This window comes from Ursus arctos, unplaced genomic scaffold (genome assembly GCF_023065955.2).
Source record: "Ursus arctos isolate Adak ecotype North America unplaced genomic scaffold, UrsArc2.0 scaffold_15, whole genome shotgun sequence".
Taxonomy (NCBI): domain Eukaryota; kingdom Metazoa; phylum Chordata; class Mammalia; order Carnivora; family Ursidae; genus Ursus; species Ursus arctos.
In genome coordinates, this window is record NW_026622819.1 from 11,252,337 (window position 1) to 11,267,321 (window position 14,985).

At 43.0% G+C, this 14,985-nt stretch overlaps 1 protein-coding gene across 3 annotated transcripts in view; it reads left to right on the forward strand.

Annotated features, from left to right (window-relative positions):
• TRIO (trio Rho guanine nucleotide exchange factor) overlaps window positions 1–14,985 on the forward strand; it is a 347,980-nt gene that overhangs the window by 30,783 nt on the left and 302,212 nt on the right. The window lies entirely within an intron of this gene.

A 14,985-nucleotide genomic window follows, 5' to 3' on the forward strand; every position in this document is an offset into this window, starting at 1 on the left:
TGAGCATTGTTTTGTGATTTCTGTCTACAGAGGATGAGAGTCATGTTAAGATATTCATGACTCCCAGTGATGAGTGTCTCGTGGCTCGCTCCTAACTTGGATAAAGTGATATTTGATTCAGTATTGGACACATAAAGGCATTGACAACTGGCCGAGAAGAGTAGTCAGAAGGGATGATGCTGAGTCAGCAGTCCTGTCAGTCGTGACCTGTGTGGAGTTCCGTCAGAGCTCCTCCCCTCGCCCCCCAGCTCAAGGGCTTGAATTGCTCATTTTATGTGTGAGCTAAGTGTGACTTGAGCGTGAATCAGGATTTGTCAACACTCGGGACCTGGCGCGCATCCCACCCTTCTTTACATGAACTCAGAAGGGGGTCTTTGTGCTACCCTCTCCCTCCCTAATCACAGAAGAAGGGTGGTGAAAAAGACTTTTTAACTGCGTTCCTGTTTGAATGAGTGAAGTTATTTTGGTCAGAGTCTTCTCCTCCTCTTGGCCGGCATCCTCGAGATCCCCCCTGAGTGGGTCTGGTGTCCCAGAGTGAGGGAAAAGTCCTCTTCAGCAGCTAGATTCCCCACGTAGAACCCCCCCACAACTGCTTCACTGAACGTTAGAGCAGTTTTTCTGTATTTGATCTTAATTTCTGTAATGCTAGGTTAAATGCATTTTCAACCACCTTATTTTTTTTTTTTTAAGATTTTATTTTATTTATTTATGTGACAGAGAGACAGCTAGCGAGAGAGGGAACACAGCAGGGGAGTGGGAGAGGAAGAAGCAGGCTCCCAGCGGAGGAGCGGGATGTGGGACTCGATCCTGGAACGCCGGGATCACTCCCTGAGCTGAAGGCAGATGCTTTAACGACTGCGCTACCCAGGCGCCCCTTAACCACCTTAAAATAAAAATATATTCTTTCTACTTTCTCTGCCCTCTGAATTCTTTAGTAGTATAAGCACGTGGGTAAATAAATCAGAAGTAATATGTGTTAAAACATATCTTAAAATCTGGAATTTTGTACATACTGTATGTTTTTAGGTTCACTTGATTTTGGAAGGTGTGTTGGGTAGAATAACCATTAACCGTGATACAGATGTAGTCAGGCCTGTGCAGTATAGTCCCTAGCTTTCTGGCACAGCCTCTTGAAATAACCTAGATAAAAAGCTGGTTACATGCTGATATTTTCAGTCTCTGTGGCCTGAATTTCCAAACTGATCATTACATACTGCCTGGAGCTTTCTATTCTCATTGGATTAAAAAAGATTATTTTGAAGGGAATGGGGCAAAAGAGGGTAACTGAGTTTTACCACTCTTTTTTTTTTTTTTTTTAACTGTGGTAAGAGTATTGAGTTACATGAAAACTGTCAATATTTTTACCTAAATAAATAAGGCTTGCTTGCTTTTTAAAAAAAATATAACCTAAATTGAACTTTTGTAAGAATCTCATTTTTAGCTTTAAAAAAAAATCTCAGAAGTAGGACATGTCTGATCTTTGAATATGAGAATCCAGATAGTTTTAATTTTCTTCTAAAATCTATTATTTGAGTTGGCTGATTTTTTTGTGTATGCTAAAATATATAATTTTGTCCAGTGAAATATTCAGAAAAAAAACTAAGGTGTAAAAAAACATGCAGGAAAATAGCATTCATACACACTGACTTGTGGAATTTCCCTTGGTTCCATTATATGGATTATGAAAAAAAATTGACAGTGGAGCATTACAATGCATTTTTTGGTTTGTTTCTTCTGTTATGTTTCAGCCTCTTACTGTTTGTAGGACATGCAGCTAGCGTTACAGCCTTTTCCCAAGTAATAAGAAAGGCATCTTCATTGAAGGTACAGAATGAATGTTGCTATTTCTACAGATACCAGATTGTTCTTAGATGCCTTAAAGCGTGTGAGAGGACACTGAAAAGGAGACAGCCTCTCAGATACTGGCCCAGTTGAGATGGTGTCAGTGCTTGTCTGAAGGTTTGGGCAGTTGTCGAAACTGAAGGTGGAGCAGCACTCCGTGCGTTATGGACACCGCGGGACAGCGAGTTGCATCACCCAGCACAGGCGAGACTGGGAGCTACTTATCTGTCCCCATTTAGTGTCGTTGGCTCCCAGAGATCCTGGCGCTGGCTGTTAGCACCCCACAGTCATCCTGCGATCAGTCCAGGCTGAGCATCTGTGATGCTCGTACCAGCTCGTGAAGGGCTGTGGCAGGCCTGTGATCAGGTTGGAGAGTTTCTGGGCCAGGTGGTCCTTGCGATGGCTCACGGGACCACCCACATGGGGCACGGGTGTACATTGGGCCATTTCAGCACACCGTGAATGCTCTGGCTCCCTCCTCCTCACTTTGCTTTAGACCAGTGTTGGGAGTATTTAAAGACAAGTTAGAGTGTTTCAGCCAAGAGTCTGAGTGAACAGATAGCAGGAGTATTGACTGGGCACAGTGGAAAGAACAGGAAATCAGAAGAGAGAGCGCCGTGTTCTGGCTCTGTGGTGCAAGGCACGTTCGCATGGTAGCTGCTGCTTACAGAGCACGCGCTCCCTGGAGGGTGAGAACCAAGGTTCTGCTTCTGTGTTTTACATCTGTGTGGAGCTCCCAGGGAGCCTTTTACGTAGATTCTGTCATTTCCATCTCCTATATGGATACTGTTATTCTCTTCATTTTATTGATGAGAAGGCTATAAAGCAAGACTCAGAGAGACATTAACCCCTTAATTTGCTGAAGGCTGTGAGGCAAGGAAATGTGGAAGTGCTGGGATCTAGAACTGGCTCGATCTAACTCTGAAGCTTATTGTGTTCTTTTTCTGGTACTCTGTTGTCTTCCTCAAATTTTAGTGTTTCTTCCTGCCAACCTCCCAGTCGTGGGATGTGTGTGAAGAGGTATAACCAAGGTATATGGGAGGTTCCAGCCTGGGTAAGGGGGCTCAGGGAGAAGATTCTGAGTATAGAGCAGATAGGGTTGGAGGGGAGCAGTGGTTCAGGGCTGGGGAGTGGAAACAGGCCTTGCAAGGCAGACTCCCCCCGCCCCCAACTAGAATGTGACTTGAATTCACCGGCACACAGCCCCTCTGCTCCTGGCCCTGGAGCTGAACATCCTTCCCTGCAGGAACTGGCTGGTATGTGTGATTGCTGGAGGCAGCTATGCGCCGGGTGGGGACCCCGGCGTAGCCTAGCTGACAGGGTTCCTTTGTCCGTGATGTCAGGGCCTCGCATCTTGTGTGGTGCTCACCGTGAGGGGAAGCAGAGTGGACGTGCAGTCGGTGTCACAGAGCAGGTTTGAGACACTAATGCCACAGCACAGATGAAGAACACCGAAGCTGAAACTCTTTTTTGGGATTTACCTTATTCCTGATACGTAGTAGTGATATTCAGTTTTGCCAAAAATGTATTTTGGTTCATGAACTTTGGACTGTGTGTACAAGTTTGTAATTACAGCCTTTTAGGAAAAATTATCCAATTCCAAAAATGATGTGGTTTTTCTCTTTTCAGTTATATCCTTAACGATTTTCAAGGGCTCATGACGGTCATACAGTTTAAAGGTTAACATGTGAGCTGAATTTTCATGGATAGGGGTCTTGAGAGGTTTCTTGTGAGATGGGGCAACAGAGAGGGCGAATAGAAATGCGGGACTTGTATCTTGCGAAGTGCGGTGTTTAGAGCAGGTTTCTTGCGCCCCAAGCTGAGAGCACACCAGTGAGGGGAGGCGGCCTCATCCTTTTTGTGGACCCAAGCAAGGCTCAGAGTTCACTGTTAAGAATGACTGCCACAGGCCAGAGAGATACCCTCCAACTTGCAAGGGGAGACATTCCTAAACATAAGCATAACCTTTTATTTTCAGTCCCCTGTCCCTTCCAACTCAACACTCAGCAGAAGTTGGAATCTCTTTCCGATGGTGCCCGAGTGTTCGGAACTGCGAAAGCTCTTTTCTGCTGAGCCTTTGAAGTATACGAAGATGGTGAGCAGGTCCCTCTTGGCCTTACAGTCTTTCTTCAAACATCCACACTTTCCCTCACTGTCCCCCACTAGCTTCCACTCTTCGCACTGAGGTGGGTTCACAGGATCCCAGGTCCGACCTTTGTGAACCTTGCAGCGTCCCCACTACTCCGACCCGTTCCTGTCAGAGCTCCGGCTCTTGGAACTCTCCAGATGCCTCGTGTTTTTTGTCTCATTATCTCCTTCCTTTCACTCAGCTCCTTCCTGACCTTGTATTTAAGCAATACATATTTTGAATGTAAATGTAACTTCACACATATCATTGAATTTCATCTTCTTTCAGTTACTCCTGTTCAGATCGTTGGATAGTATTTTTTTCACCCAACACAGCGATGATTTCCCTGAGTTGTGTGGTCTGCAGGTCTGAGAACTAGGACTCCTGTATCTGGATATCTGAGTCAGTGCTAGCAAGTGCCAAGGAGAGGGGCCGTCAGTGAAATGTATAGGCACCTGCTGTTTGCTGCCCCTGCACCCTGTGTCAGGCTCTGTAGAAGTGGGACACCTTCTACCCGCTGACCCCCTTTGACTTCTGCCTGTACCATCTTTGACCAAAACAGGATTTTGGTACCGTGTGTCTTATGATCAGTCCCAGGATTGCCCGATGGACATCCTTCAACTTTGGGGCAAACTTGTATCTGATAGAAACAGTGTGGAGCTTGGATGAAATAGTGAAATTTTCAAAGCGAGGAGACAGTCATTGTTTTAGATGTGATCGGCTTATCGAAACAATGCAGTTCCTTCTCACTTGCCCATAGAGCAGGCTAAAAAATCTCCCTTGTAATAAGATATGATTAAATGGTAGTATAAATTCTATGCCTTAATTTTGATAAAGGTTGAAGTATAAAAATCAGAAATTTACTTGTAGGAGCTTGGTTTGTGAGAAAATAGCACTAATTAGAAAGGACAGTGTTAAACTTTATGTCCTTTTCTCTATGACTAAATCTTATGAGATTTCTACATTTTTTTCTTCGTAGGAAATTACCTATTGGAAAGCTCACTAGAGTTTAAGGACTCAATTTCTCCTGATAGGTGAAGTGCTCTCTGCGTATGAATTTAAAGTTCTGATGATTTTTTTTTTTTTTTAATTCTCTGATTTTCTAGAGGATTGGTCAGGAGGATGGGAGCAAACACTGCTGAAACTCTCTGCTTTGCCGTTGACCTCCTTCTAGAGCAGGGAGACAAATACGGGCGTGTTCCTCCCTCCAGTCCCTGGCCACAGGCATTAGTCCTCCGAGCCAGGACAGTCTCCTTGTCCCTCTCGCCTGGACGTCTGCAGACGTCGTAAAGCTAGTCACAATGGAGCTTCCTTAATTTCCCTTGACTGAAAGCTGTGACTCAGTGTCTGGGCCCCTGGGCTTGTGTGGAACTTAGTTGTGCATGTGTGGTAATTTAAATCATGAAAAAATAATGTTCTGGGAGACCTCTTTTTAAAAAGACTGTTACAAAGACATCAGTTTACTAAAAAATGTAATGTGTTCTTTCAGAAGAATTAATGCATCCCCTGAAAGTTCCTAGTTTAAACAAAGTAGTACTTGTTATATATTCCTTTATTTGCATAAAAAATTCCCCATCCCCCAACCCTGAAATTACCCTAAACAATTAAAAAGAGGAAAAAAACTCAATTCATCACAGCTACTTAACCACCAGAGTCTCTTTTTTTTCCCTCTTTTTTCCTCCACAGTGACATCGATTTCACATTTGGGTGGAACAAAGCTTAGTGCCACCTCCCCTTCTCATTGGCTGAGGAAGGCAGCAGGGCACACAGGGACAGCTGTGGCCACTCCCAGCTGCACCGTTCGGCCTCTCTGGAGGGTTGTTTGCTGGGGAACGGGGGTCCTGTGGATGCTGCCAACTTCACCCTAGACAAATGGTGGCTGTTTCACTTTGAATGTATTCGTTTTTAAAAAATACTACCCAAGAGTATATGGCTTGTAAAGGAAAGATGGAGCCCCCAAATTAAAAAATGCAGGGTTCTCAGTCCAGCTTTCTTGTGCTCTATGGTTTATTAATGAAGACTTCTGATTGACCTTGACTTCAGAGTTCCTAAGCCAGACGGGCAGTCGTCCCAGAGCATGCCGTGTGTTCGGGTAGCTGGGTTCCATGTCTACTGCAAATCCAGCCGGTTGCTAACTGAATGCCTCGCAGACTTCATCCTTTGGGGATTTTGAGATGTTTTTGTTAGAAGAGCTTTGCTGCTCACCTTAGCAGCGGTAGCAACGTTTGGGGAGTTGAAGAGAATACTGCACGCTGTTTGTGTGTTCTCTCAACAAAAAGACAACTGGCAGCTGCAGGAAACGCTGTGTCCTATGGCTGCGAGGCTGTCCCCTGCTCCGTGGCCTCTGTCCAGTCTTTGCATCACAGAGTTTCAATTCTGCAAGGTGCCTTTCACTGTTCTCTGATCTATTTCAAAGGCACTTGACAATGCTGTCGAGGCTTTGAACTTGTGATTTTTGTCATGTTGAGAAAACTAGAAGGTGTCAGTGGACTGGATCATGATTTCATTTGCTTAATATTAGCTCTCTATTATGATTCAGGAACTCATTGCTTTGGAGGAGTCCTCTTTCCCTTGCTAGCTGTTTATGTCCTCGTACGATTAACACATGTACGTTTGAGAGGAAAGAGTGCATCTTAGTATCTTATAAATATTCCTGAAATAAACTTCTGTTGTAAAACACTTGTACTCTCATGGTTCTTTTCAGTCCATATTGCATGTGGCAAGTTCTTGATGTTTCAGGAAAATATTGAAGTTAGTGGGAGTGAGAGTGGACACTTTGTGGGTCAGTTTTCATCCATTTGGACACTCTTCCAGCTCAACTATGCTTTTACCTGTGATTTCCATGTTTTTCTACATCACTTGTCATCTTCCAGCTCATTAATCACTTTTGCTGTTCTGAATCCTAACCAAAGATCAGACTTGTCCTGCGAGCAGCCTCCTTTCCTTGGGCAGCCTGCTCAGTGGGCCCCCTGTGCCAGGCTGGCTGGCTGGGTGGCTGGGGCCTCCGTGTGCAGGATCCCTTCTGGCCTCAGTGGTTCACGGACAGTGCTGGGTGTGAATGGACCCCAGGACTGAGGAATAGGCATTATAGTCTGTTTCTATGAGTGTACCCTGTAGCCTTTGGGTGTTCAGCATTTTTACATCATCAAGCTCGTTTGGGATTTAAAATATTGTAATTTTTTTTTTTTTTGACTGTTGGGTCTTGGGTTTTGAGTGTGTGATTGCAGAAACACCTAAGGGGTCATGGGTGTTGATGAGTATAGTGAAGTGACAAATATAGACACTGGGAAGGGGGAAAGATTGTTTAAAACCATTAGTGGTAATTATTTGTAGAAGTTGTGGTGATTTTTGTCATGATTTAAAACTTATGAGCTGCTTTTAGCCCATATACTTAAAATTTCTTCCCAGTGTTCAGTACATAGGATGTTTATACCCACGATTCCTATAGTTTAGACTTTCATGGCTCTACTCATTAGGTCATTGCTCTGAATTCCAATGTTTATAAAACTTATTCTAAAAATTTAGCAATACTTTTATGAGTCCAGTGTCTATCTGTATCAGTATCTGAGGTGATGAGTAACTGTACACACTGTAACTTTCTGAAATCTTTGTGCATCTTTCAATACAGATGTTTATCTAATGCATTAATATCCTCTCCCCTCCCAATAAAAAGCTGTTATTAAACATTTAGTGCATCCTACATTCTGTAGCGTCCTTACTCAAAGAGATAAAAAAATGATTTGTTTAAATGATTGCGCTTTAAAGAAGAATGAAGCATTCTGTTTAACCTAGCCCTGGGAATGATTCTCAGGCAGATGATCAATAGACCCTGGAGTGGAGAGATTGTGTGTGTGTGTGGGAGACTGGGGTGGCTGGATTTCCCTAAAATATAAGTGGGCTGCCAGATCTCAAAGGCATTGTAGTCATTTTCAGAGACTGAACCAGAACACCTGGATCTTTCTGCTTTCTTCCCATAAAATTAGGGCTCCCCTCTCCCTGCCTTCTTACCCATCCTTTTCTGTCTGTCCTCGCCCCTAAAAAGGCAATAGTGAGTGTTCTCAAACTATAAGCCAAAACAAAACGAAGTTATAGAGGATTATGGGAGAGCTTGGTCCTGTTGTTTTCTTCCAAATTGAATCCTGAAGACTATTGACATCAACTGAAAAATAACTACATAAAAACATTGACAGTGCATGTTCTTCCAAGTCCTAAGTGGGATAGACATTCTGTTCATGGTGGACCAGCTCTCATGCACAGCTGAAAGACATGACCAGCATAAAATTATTAAACCTGGCAGTGAGAACAGGTGTGCCGGGCTCTGAGCAAGCTCCCGGGCCCAGATTGGCCACCACGCCCTGGTAGAGAGTACTGTCCACACCTGACTCTGTGCTCCCCGCCTTCTGTGTGCACCTGCGTTCCACCCGTATGCTCACATGCCCCATTGTGCGCATCTGCCCAGGTGCATACCTGCCATGCTTATGCACCTGCGCCCCACCTCCGGGCCTACCCGCACCTCCTGCGCACCTGTCTGAATACCCACCTCCTGTGTGCACCTGCCCCCCTTGTGTACCCACCCCCTCCTGTGCTTACCAACTGCCCCCCATCCCCCCTGCATCCCTGCCTCTGTGCCACTGGCCTGCCACACCTGTGGCTGCAGAGACGGCTTCCAGGCTGAGGAGCAGGAAGGAATTGGTATTGCTGTTCTGATGCCAAACACCTACGAAAGGGTGAGGAGGTGCTAAAAGATAAGTGGAAATAATGTTTGGGAGAACACAGAGGGGAAAAAAGACCAAATTGATGGGAAGGTGACTTCTGGGTACATGGGGAAATTTAAAAAAAAAAAAAAATTGGAAGCTGTCTTAATTAATTAGAAGTAAACTTGCTTGAATTTGGCTAATTCATGACATGTATTTTCATAACAAATTTAAATGAAGCATTTTCTTACTGCCAGTTGCAGAAAAGCATTTGCCTGTTTATGTAGCCTTAACTTTTGCCAGGTAAGTTTTTAAGCCTTGCATTTAATAATCACTAACATTTTTTGTTGCCTTGTCTAAAATTATGAGTGTATATTAAGCACTTGATGGCCAGTAATAGAACTTTTAACAGGAGATACAATTGTCTCCAATGTTTATTTGATGGCTTATAGGGCTTGTTCATAGTTCTTTAAATTGTTTTTTTCTACAGGTGATTTGAGTTAGCAAAGGGAGCATTGGTGTTGCATTTATTGTATTTGACATACTGTATTAGGAATGCTTTGACGGGATTAACCAAACTATGGATAGTTAGGAAATAATCCCATAGTCTGAGTATACATCTGTAGAAAATCTAAATGCAACATGCAGATCTGTCCTGTTCTTCTGATAAATGGGTTGATTTCTGTCATTTGTAAAGTGAGATAGGGCGCCTCGTGGCTCAGTTGGTTGGGCAGCTGCCTTCGGCTCAGCTCATGATCCTGGAGTCCTGGGATAAGTCCCGCATCAGTCTCCCTGCTCAGTGGGGAGTCTGCTTCTCCCTCTGACCCTCCCCCCTCTCATTCGCACCGTGCTCTCTCTCTCTCTCATTTTCTCTCAAATAAATACATAAATAAAATCTTAAAAAAAAAAAAGTGAGACAGCTGTTACTTCCTTGATGATTCCTTGATACTTCTGAACCTTCCCCAATGCATAGACCCGTTGTAGGTGGTAGGCATGGAGTAGGAGGTGCGGAGTGTGAAGTTTTTCTTCTTTCAATCAGAGAAGACTGTTTTGCTGTTCTGAGTATTTCACCCTGGGAAGAACTGCTGGAAAAACTGATTCCTAGTTGTGCCCTAGTAAATGCTTTCAAAATATTTTTTTAGGCAGCTTGGGACCAGGGAGTTTTGAATAGCTTGTTAAACAGACTTTAAAGAGGTAGAACCAATTAGCACTACTGAGTAGTGTTTATATGTTGACTGAATTCATGAGACTATGCTGGAAAATAAATTGCAAACTTAAGTGTGACATTTTAAATAAGCCTTTGGTCCTTAGAATCACTTTTCCTGAGCTGGAGATGAACCAGCTTCTCTCTTGTTTTTCTTGCCTAGTCACCAAGCTTTAGAGCACTAGGTCGGCCCCCCCAACACTCAAACATATTCCTTTTTTAGAAATAAAAGTACCTGGCCTCTATGATACAGAACTGTGAGTCATCCAATGGATATTAGAGAACTATAAAAACATGCTTCAAGATAGTTTTTCATGTTGTTCCAGAGCACAGTCTAAATTTGGACTCATTTGAAATTGAAGTGAAAGGCTGTATCCCTGGTGCCCTGATGGAACATTCTGGTTGGTGGTTCTTTGAGTCGCTGTGGAACGGGCAGGGTCATCCTCACCTGAACAGAGGCACTTGGGTTTACTTGTGAAAGTTCTGAAGTGGTGGCCTGTCCTTTGTATGACAGTGACCACCATTTGCTGTTTGTGACTCTTGGACCTAGCGACTCACAGTTTTGTTATGCCAGTGTGAGCCAGTGCTGCCTTCATGGTGGGTAAAGCCATGGTTAAAGTTTTATGTGAATGTTTAGTAATATTTGAGCAAATTGGAGCATGAGGGTTTGGTAATAGCAAGATGTATACCCTCGTGTGGGAGGGTCATGAGGTGAAAGTTACTTGGCCAGAGCAGCCTAGCTTGATGAATGGGAACTCGATAGTATTTTACGGAATGCCAGTTTTGGTCTTTCTTATGTGTCTAATTATAATGTCAAAGTACAATAAGTTGGTAAGTTCTGGAATGTATTATATGCCATTTCCCCCCCACCATTTCAAAATGCAGTATATAGTATTAGCAAGGACTGCAGGTGTATTCTCCAACAAACGGTTAATAGGGGCAGGAAGGATTTTTAAGAAAAGGTAAAAATTACCAGGTGGTTTATTGTTGGTGGTTGAGGCTCTAAGGTGCAAAGAGAATTGCCGCTCTCTCTGTGAAATTGTAAACGTGTGTCATGGGCTTTGTTTGATTCACTTTTATTGCCCACAGTCCTTGGCACTGTATCTGGCATCTAATCGGCTCTTGTTTGGGGTGTACCTTTGAGTCTGTGTTTTCGAAGATCATTGTACCAGGAGTGTGTATGTTTAGCGATCACAGTCAGTCCTATTTAATCTGAACAAATTGTGTTTCTTTTGTCTTTAGAATTTTTGAATTTATGAAGAAAAAATGGACACTAGGATTGAGACTTGCATTTGAATTTTTATTTAAAATAGATTCCACATAGAACCCCCATTGAGTAAAAGAGGAGATGAATGCTTGTTTTATATGGAATGCTTCAAGGAATTATTGTTATTTAGGTGTTACATTTTGTGGATTTCCTGATTATTAAAATGATGTATTTTCTTGTAAAACAATGAGAGAAAGAGACATAGGGGAAGGGGGGGAGGAATTATTAAAATAATAAAAGGAGGGCTTTGCCTTTCTCACAGGGATAAGTGTGTTTTGTCATTGAAATTTTTATTCTGCCGCTGAGCAATTTCTGGTTGAGCTGGGAGCAGACCCCATTCTTTTAGTTTGCTGACAGGAAGCTTGAATCCATCTTTGCTTTTTTCATAATTATAGCCTCGCTTTTCTCCTCACCAGCTGAGAAGTTGGACTGAAACATCAGGTTGGACTATAATTTCTAATATGTGAATACAAATTTTATAAGATCACTGGTGTTTATTTGTGGCTTCTGTTAGGTGACCCGGAATAAAAAGTTTAAAACACACTTTTGTGAAAAGGACAAACTGTGCACTTGTTGGAGTTGAGTAAATCTCTGATGTAGTTTCCGGTGATCTTAGAGTGACCGTGGTGTCGGCTCACCCTTCCTGGTGGTCACTGCTGTGCCACCGCTGTTCTTGTTGCCATCACTTATTTAATGAGTGTACTATGAGTCTCACTCCACAGACGAGAAAACTGAGGTACGGCGTAGTTAAGTAGCCCAAGGCCAGAGTTGGTTAAGGGTGGAGAGATTTGAACCTAGTTCCTGGTCCCTGCTCATCACTGCTCAGCTAGAACTTAAAAAAAAATCTTTTTTTTTTTTTTTAAAGATTTTATTTATTTATTCGACAGAGATAGAGACAGCCAGCGAGAGAGGGAACACAAGCAGGGGGAGTGGGAGAGGAAGAAGCAGGCTCATAGCGGAGGAGCCTGATGTGGGGCTCGATCCCATAACGCCGGGATCACGCCCTGAGCTGAAGGCAGACGCTTAACCGCTGTGCCACCCAGGCGCCCCTGGAACTTAAAAAAAAATCTTAAAAAAATTTTTTTGTGTGTGAGAGAAAAAGAGCACATGTGCGTGAGGGGAGGGGCAGAGGGAGAGGGAGAGAGAACCTTAAGCAGGTTCCATGCTGGGTGTCGTTGGGGCTCGATCTCATGACCCCGAGATCATTACCTGAGTGGAAATTGAGGGTCATACACTTAACTGACTGAGTCACCCGGGCGGCCCTGCTCAGCTGGAACTTCTAAGTTAAACAATTCAGTAGAAAGGAGTATAAATTGATACAATTTATTATTTTTTTGTGACCTATAAAATCAGACCCATTATTTTCCATTCCTTACACAGACTCTAATGTTTTGAAAGATGTTTCCTATTTTTGAATGCTCTTTCTGCCTTCATTTTCATCCTTTTCCGCTGCACCATTGCTGGTAACCTATAAACAGGGATTGTAAAGGAGAGGAAGGAGGCAGTCCCATCAGTAATGACTTCTGGCTCCTCCATCACCTAGCGCTGCTTTTCAGCTTTTCTGCTGTAATTCCTCACTAGTTTCCAGGTTTGTCCTATGGATTGAATCCTATATTGCTTTTTAGCCTGGAATGTTTGGGTGGGGAGCGTCCAGTGATGTAGTTCAAGCTGAAATACTGTGAAATGAATACTTTAGTAAACCCGTGCACTTGTGTGCACATTACATGTATTTTTAGCAATTGAGCTTTGGCTCATTGTAGTGAAAATGTTTTTCCATGAATAATTCTTTAATGTTGGTCTTGGGCTTTTACTACAGATGTTACAAGTTTGGCTCTGATTCTCCTTTTGAAAAACTCATACAAATTGCCAGTTTGGTGTAAGAGTTATGGAATCACATTACTTTTGAATTATGTTTATCTCTATTTTTAGTGTTTTTCTCTATCATAATAGTACTGTAAAAATGTGTCTATATGTGAAATTATTCTGCAGTGAGGATGTTGGCATAGGACTTACAGCCTTTGTCTACTTTTGAATATCACATAAAAGTCTTGGACTTCTCCCACCGTTTAATATTCGGTGCTATTTTTATTATCAAATCTGGACTAAAATCTCTAGTCTGACTGCAAGTGGAATGTTGTTGAAATTTTTATCTGTTCCCAAGCACCCAGTATTTCTGTCAAATTGGATTGGAGAGAGCTGGGAAAGGGTTAATCCTTAAAAACCCAAAAATAGCAGTTCCTCTTTATCCTAAGTAAGTATGTGGTCTTGGAGAAGTTGGATAATTCCCATCTTAGCTTGACACATGACCAGGGCGCTGGGTGGATTTACGTGTGAGTGCTGTTCATTTTCACGCTCTCCGGAATGTATTTGGGGCTATTTCTGCCAGCCTAGGCTTTAAAGAGGTCTATAGTTCATCTGGGATTGCAGAGAACTGAGGTGCTGCCATTCTGACTGTGTTCAGAAGTTAGTTCATATCTGGCACAGACGATTGGCCTTTTTTGGTCAACAGAAGCTAGTTTACATAGTAGTTGGTGAATGAATCTATGAAAAGGAAAGTTATGGGCTTGGTCTAATGTAGGGTACTAATTTTGAATAAAGGGAAGATGACTATTTAAAGGGAATGTTTCCTTAATCCCCAGTGGTCTTTGCTAACATGGCCCTGATGGGGTACTTGGAGAGAGTGAGGACTGCACTAGGCAGACCCATCCAGCTAGCGGGAAAACCCACTCGGTTGTGTAAGGAAGCCTAATGACAGACGTAATATCAAGAAAAGAAAAGCATAAAGTTAGTGACTTACACACATTTTGAAAAATTGATGTATCTCTTTGCTTATAAGAGATTACTTTTAAAAAATGAGTGCACACACACACACACACACACACAAAAAGTCTATTGTTTGATTTGAGCCAGAGGAGAGATTGGTGTTAGCTCCCTTGCAGCTTCATTCTCGTGGGCTTCCTGTAGACACACGTGCTCTTTTGCAGGCTGGGGTATTGGATTTACTAAGTTCCTGCCTGTTTAAATGTTTCAGGCACATGAAATTTCAGCATAAATGTTTCTTTAATTTGCTTTCTCTGTCCCTTATTTATTCATGAAGACCCACCCAGATGCCTGGGGCAGTGACTTGTGGAACTTCTGATGCTTTGCAAATACCTGATTCCCCTGTCTTGGAAGAACTCACTAAATTAAAAAAATAAATAAATAAAATTCTTCCTCACACAGAAGTGAATGGCTGGCCTGGTCTACTCCCAAGTATCTCAGGACAAATTTACATACACACCTCCTCATTTGACACCTGTGGCTTTTAGAAAGAAAGCTAGATAACACTGCATAGTAATTTAATCAGTTTGTATCCGCACAAGTGCTTCTAGGATTTCGCTGGTGAATTAGGTAACAATGCCCCTCTCCTGAGATTGATACATCTATAATTAACTAGCCCAGCCAGCTCTCCTGGAAGGGGGGAGTGGCAGGTGGACACCCCCCTCCCCCCGCCCCAGCTTCTGTAGGACTGCTCCCCTGTCCCAAGAGGGTTGCAGGACTTGGGAAGCCCTGCTAACATGGTGTGTTGACCATGATGGTGTGTCGACCCTCAGTCTCATCACTGTATGTCTGCATCTGGGTCCTGCCCCATGGTTGTCATAGCATTTATCAAGCCAGTTTGAACTAATTGGCAGATGTATATGTTGCACTCTGCACCCACAGACTTTGAAATGACTTTTCTAGAAATTAGATGTAAGTTGCTGTCCACAAATCACTTTCTGGCCCTGTGGTGTACACTTGGGATTCTTTCACCACCATTTTGAAAATGGTCATAGCAAACCGTCCACTTATTTTCATCATTAACACATAG